The sequence below is a fragment of the Bombina bombina genome, chromosome 5, assembly GCF_027579735.1.
Source record: "Bombina bombina isolate aBomBom1 chromosome 5, aBomBom1.pri, whole genome shotgun sequence".
Lineage (NCBI taxonomy): Eukaryota > Metazoa > Chordata > Amphibia > Anura > Bombinatoridae > Bombina > Bombina bombina.
Genome location: NC_069503.1, coordinates 790,981,914 through 790,988,244, shown reverse-complemented (window position 1 = coordinate 790,988,244; position 6,331 = coordinate 790,981,914).

Here is a 6,331-nt window from a genome sequence, read left to right as displayed (position 1 = left end):
AATGGAAAGTCGTAACTTTGCACACAGGAGCTGTGGCCAACGGATTGCCTGGGTGAGGTTGCTGTGCCTCATCACTAAAGCTGGTACTTTCTTTTTCTCTCTGGCTACTAGCAAGCCACATATACTGCTCCTCAGCAGCCTAAAAGATAACTTGTTTTGCTGCTCCTTGTGTTGCATTGCCCGCTGTGTATAGTCCCATGGGGACAGGTAAATGACATAATAAGGAACAATAAGGAAAAACATAAAGAAACATATGGGAGCTGTGTACTTAGGGAAAAAAAAAAGAGAGCACGCTGACAAAGGAATTTATTGACTGAGATGCATAGGGTTATTAGCCCCTTGGATATAAGCAGTTAACCTACAGAAACAACTGGAGATAAAAGTAACCTATTTTTCCTAGACACATATATTGCAACTTCATACTGCCAAGACCCCGAGTGCATTTCCTCCTTTTTTTTATATGTATCAGCAGATGAGAGTGGGCAGGTACTGCAAAAAACATCTCACTACTTGATTAATGTCACTAAATTGACTCTTCTGTGACTACCTCACTACTCTATATGGACAAATTTCTTACTACCCCCAAAATGTCAAATAGGAACAAACCTCAACAGGAGAAGAAAAACAGACAACCTCCAGACCCGCCTTTGGCTGTCTCCCCTGTAAAATCTGCTTCCACTCAGGAGAGTGACAAATCCCAATCAGGAGATCGGCAGGTGAACTCCTTGTTGCTGTCTAAACTGGACAATTTACAAAAAGGCATGGACGCCTTAACGTCTGAAGTCAAGCAATTTAATTCTAGATTGGCAGGTGCGGAGCAAAGGATTTCCGACCTAGAGGATGATCATCACACTTCCTCCACCCAACTAAAAGAATTGATTCAACAAAATAAATCGCTACACCAAAATATTGACGACTTGGAAAACCGCTCACACAGGAACAATGTCCGGCTGGTGGGACTGCCTGAATCGGTTCGACCATCTGAATTGCTATATTTTGCTGAACACTCTCTTCCTAATCTCTTGGGTATTGCTGCAGAATTTATCCCATTGAAAGCGGAGAGAGCACACCAAATTGGAGGAGACAGGCGGGCGACAATGGGTAAAGATACCCCTCCTCGAGGGGTGATGATAAAGTATCTCAACTTCCAGTCTAAAATCCAACTCCTCAAGGCTTACAGAAAAGTTGAGCTCCTCTTGTATGATGAAAAGTGGTTATACATCTTTCAGGACTACTCCTCAGAGGTGGCAAAGAAGAGAAAAGACTTTGCTCTGATTTGCAGTTCTCTCCACAAGGGAAAGCGTCAGGCTATACTACTTTTTCCGGCTCGCCTGAAAATCTGCACTTCCCAAGGTCTTAAGTTCTTTGATTCACCCAGAGATGACCAGGATTTCTTGGATCAAGAAAGAGACTCCTCTACTCATTCCTCTCCTAATCGGAGAGACTCACCTGGTTGAAGTTGTTGGTGAACTTTTCTTTAAAAACTCTTAGACAACCAAGAAGATCCTAATATGGCTTGGTATTGTATTACACAGTTTATGAATGTTATTGCATTATGTGCTAATGCTTGTATATATGTTATATGTTGGATAACTTGTTTTTTGATGCTATGTGTTTTATGTTTCAATTTCCATGCTGGTGAAATATGCTATTGCACATGTCTCTCCTTGCTCCCTCTTATGATAGACTTCAGTATAACTCAATATAAGATAATCTCCTGTTTTAGTCACACCCGCCACCATAATAACCTATTTTATACTTGGGCTCCCTTTTTTGTGACTTTTAGACTCCAGTCAGTGAAGGGCAGGCCAGAGGCAGCTTGGTATCCAATTCTTGCAGTCCTTAAATGACAATAAAAATAAGTTCCTGGAATGTGGGAGGGATTAACTCTCCCATTAAGAGGAAAACTATTTTGGCATATCTCAAAAAAATGCAGCCCCATATAATGTTTCTGCAGGAGACACACCTAACCACTTCCGAACATGAAAAGCTTAAATTTAAATGGATCTCAGAGGTCCTATATGCCCCCTATAATAGATCTAGCAGAGGAGTAGCTATCCTTATATGCCAAGGCTTGGATTACCAGCTAGGGAATGTAGTAGCAGACCCAGAGGGGAGATTTCTCATTGTTAGACTGAAATGGCAGGATGACTGGTACACCTTTTGTAATGTATATGGCCCCAAGCAAAGAGCACCTGTATTTTGGAGATCCCTAACCACTTCTCTAGCTCAGCATTTAGACACTAAAATCATTATCGCAGGAGACTTCAATCTAACACCTAACCCTGCTTTGGACAGATTTCGGGACCCATCTGGTCCTTCCCTGACCTGCAAACACAGGGATATGACAGTTGTTCTGACCAAAGTATTTAAGGCTTTATATGACTCTTTGGGGGTACAGGACATATGGAGGAGACGGAACCCTACAGGTAGAGACTATACTTGTGCGTCACGAGCACACAACTCACTTTCTCGCATTGATCTTTTCCTCACCTCTAACTCCTTAGAACTATTAGTTACAGATGCCAAGATTGCCAATCTTACTATTTCGGACCATGCCCCAATTTTCCTAACTGTTGCACATTCTCCCCAGCCCACCAATAAGAGAGTGTTTAGGTTATCGACTCACCTTATAAAATCTACCGACTTTGTGATGTATCTGACGAGACAGTGGGATGACTTTACAGCTAATAACCGTGCACATCTATCCTCCCTGACCCTCTTTTGGGAAACAGCCAAGGCAGTCCTTAGAGGTCATATAATTGCGTATTTGACCAAGCAAAAGCGTCTCCATAATGGCAGGGAAGAACACTACAATGCTCAGCTGACTAACACATATGCTCAATATTGTCAATTCCCCAATCCTCATAATAGAACCTCTTATTTTATGGCTAGGAAGGAGAGGGACACCTTCATGTTACAGAACACAATTTGCAGAGATAATAAGAACCAGGGCTTTTTCTTGAGACATGTCAATAGGTCTGGAAAATTCCTGGCCTCCTTGGTCAAAATCAAACAGGCAAATAAAGGGGTTCCAGCTATTAGAAGCCAAGGTCATTTAACGAATGATAAGTCTGCGATAGTGACTGAATTTACAAACTACTACACCAGCTTATATCAATCACAACCGCTTCATGACACTGCACAACAAAAGTTCTGGGACAAACTTACTCTCTCTACAATCACGAAGGATCAGTTAGATAACTTGAATGCCCCGATCTCCCAGGAAGAGATTGTCCTGACTATTAAGTCTCTTGCCCTCGGGAAAACGCCTGGTCCCGATGGGCTTCCAACCAAATTTTATAGGATGCTTTCTGACCAAACTGCCCCGGTTCTCACTACCTTATTTGACCACTATTTTACAGGTCATAGTGCCCCCCCACCAGCTTCTGTGCAGCAAATATCACAGTCATACATAAAGCATGTAAAGACCCCACACTCCCAGAATCATATAGACCCATATCCCTTTTAAACGTTGATTATAAATTGTTGACTAAACTCTTAGCTAACCGATTGAAACACCTACTCCCACACGTCTTGCACCCAGATCAAACAGGTTTCACCCCCACTCATTCCTCGGTCACAAACATCCGTAAAGTCCTCCATGCGATATCACATTATTTTGGCAAGCTAAGCAAAAGGGAACTCTCTCGTCCCTTTCGGAGGCCTTCCTCCTGTCCCTTGACTCAGAGAAGGCCTTTGATAGATTGGAGTGGACACATCTTTTCCACTCCATGGATACCTTTGGTATATCAGTCCATTTTATTACTTTTCTCAGTAATATATATTCTCCCACCCGGTAGTATACCTGCTGATAAATAATCTTTACTCTCCCCCGATTCCCCTTCACAGGGGAACACACCAGGGGTGTCCTCTTTCCCCGCTACTTTTAAATGTGGCATTAGAACCCCTGGCAGTGCGTCTAAGAACTCTTTTTCTGGGCATACAACTTTCCTCCCATAAACATCAAATTGCCCTCTATGCAGACAACATATTAAATTTTATTTCCAACCTCCAGATACATGTCCCAGTTATCTTGGACACTATTGAATTGTTTGGACAGTTCTCTGGATATAAAATAAATATCTCGAAATCAGAAATTTTATGGCTGCATCAGAAATCTGATAACACTGCAGAACAGTACCCTTTTCGCCCAGTAAACGCTTATTTAACCTACCTAGGAATACATATCTCAGCAAATCCACAAAACTGGTATTCTCAAAATTTATCTTGTTTGATCCAACAAATTAAAACTGATTTGAATGCATGTCAAAACTTGCCACTATCTTTAATGGGTAGAGTCCACATAATTAAAATGATGATCCTTCTCAAAATTTTATACCCCCTACAAATGCTCCCACTATTACTCCGACGGAAGGATATAGCCTCTTTAAATGCTGTAGTCAGAACCTTCCTATGGAAAGGTGGTAAACCACGCATTGGTGCACATAAACTTTATCTCCCCTATTCAAAGGGAGGATTGGGTTTACCGAACCTACTATACTACAATTAGGCTTCCTTAGCAAAACCGGCATTAGATTGGTTACTAAACATGCAACACTTCTCTAGTGTCCACTTGGAAGAAGCCTCACTACCTCAGGTGTCCCCTGCTTTTCTCCCACATGCTGCTCTATCAGAACTGCCAACAACTCTACTATATCACCCAATGTTTCGAGATGTGCTTCTTGGTTGGAGATCCATGACCAAAGCCCTTGGGTGGGACCCCAGTAATACAAAATATCTCCCCTTTGTAGGGAACCCGAGATTCCAACCTGGCACATTATACCTCGTCTTTCAGACCTGGAGAGCTCTGGGTGTCGACAATGTAGATAAATTATTACACCATACTGCCAAAACGGTTCTACCTTTTGACGTGATATGCAGGAAATTTCGAATTCCTTATATTAATAGATTTGCCTACTTCCAGGCTCGACATTATATAAACCACATTTTACAACACTGTGAGACATTTTGGACCACTTCACCGCTAGCACGCACTATCACACAGTTTCAGGCTCATAACTACACCATTTCCTCAGTCTATAGAGAACTAATAAACACTAGGGCCTCTGCTATGCTATCACGCCTTTTTGACACTTGCCTATGGTATCATCTGAGAAGACTATATTAGACAGCCTCACTCATACTTGGTCTGCGACTTTAGCTGCCGATCTTAGGTAGTCACAAATACGGGTTATCTACCAAGACTACCTCACACCTAGGAGACTGAGCAAGTGGAGAACAGAATTTTCAAATGTTTGTGGAAAATGTTCCTACCCAAAGCCTGACTTTCTGCATTACCTGTGGTGCTGCCCCAAAATTCGTAGATACTGGAGCCAGGTCTCCTTCTGGCTTTCTAGAATTATGCATACCTCCATCATACTTACCCCTGTACAAGTACTATTCTTAGAACAGCTATTAGTCCTGAGGTGAGATAAAAAAAACTTCTAGTTAATGTAATACTCCTGGCTAGAAAATGCATCTTTCGTAAATGGCTCCACAGAGAGGCCCCCTCTGTTGGGTTCTTGAAGCAAATGATACTGAAGTCTCTGATATATGAACAATGTGACACTTCGTATGATGTTAATACTAGAATAGCTTGTTTCATTGTAAAATGGAGTTGCTAGACTTTCCAACTCAGAGGCTGATGCTCTTTCCATTTAAAAATACGATATACATGTTAGAAGCGACCTTAAGAGGTGAATGGAATATTTGGTAAAAGGGTGTCGAGTAGGGAGTGAAGGAGAGTAACATGCAGGCCGCTAATTATAAAAATAATGTAGCCTAATTTCTAATTTATCATGTATATTTCATGCTAGACATGTAAACCAGTGTGACACATAGCAAAGTTTGTTTTGGTTTTATTGTTTGTATTTGTTTTTTACTCTTTAATCATGAAGCGTTCCACCCTAGGACTAATGTTCAACCTAGGGTGTCATAATTTTCAAAAGTTATTTAAAAAAAAAAAATGTGAAAGGGTTCAAAAGGAACTTATGTTCAATCTCTCTTCTTTTTGTGGAATCTATATTTGCTGGACAATTAACCAATTGTGAACTTTGACACTGCATTCTGGAAACTATTTCTGTATACCTGTGAACCTCAATAAAAAAATAAAAAAAAAAAATGTGCCTTCACTGTAAGCTATATGAAAAAATGAACAATTTAAAATAGCTCTTGTGGTATAATGTGTTATCATTTTCTTGGAACCAAAATTACCATAAAAATATTTTACTATCTTACTATAGATGTTATCTAAAAGGTTTAATGAGAGATGGCTTAGCATTTTAAATATCAGTGTCCTTACAAAAGCAAAAGTGCATAAGTAAGTGCA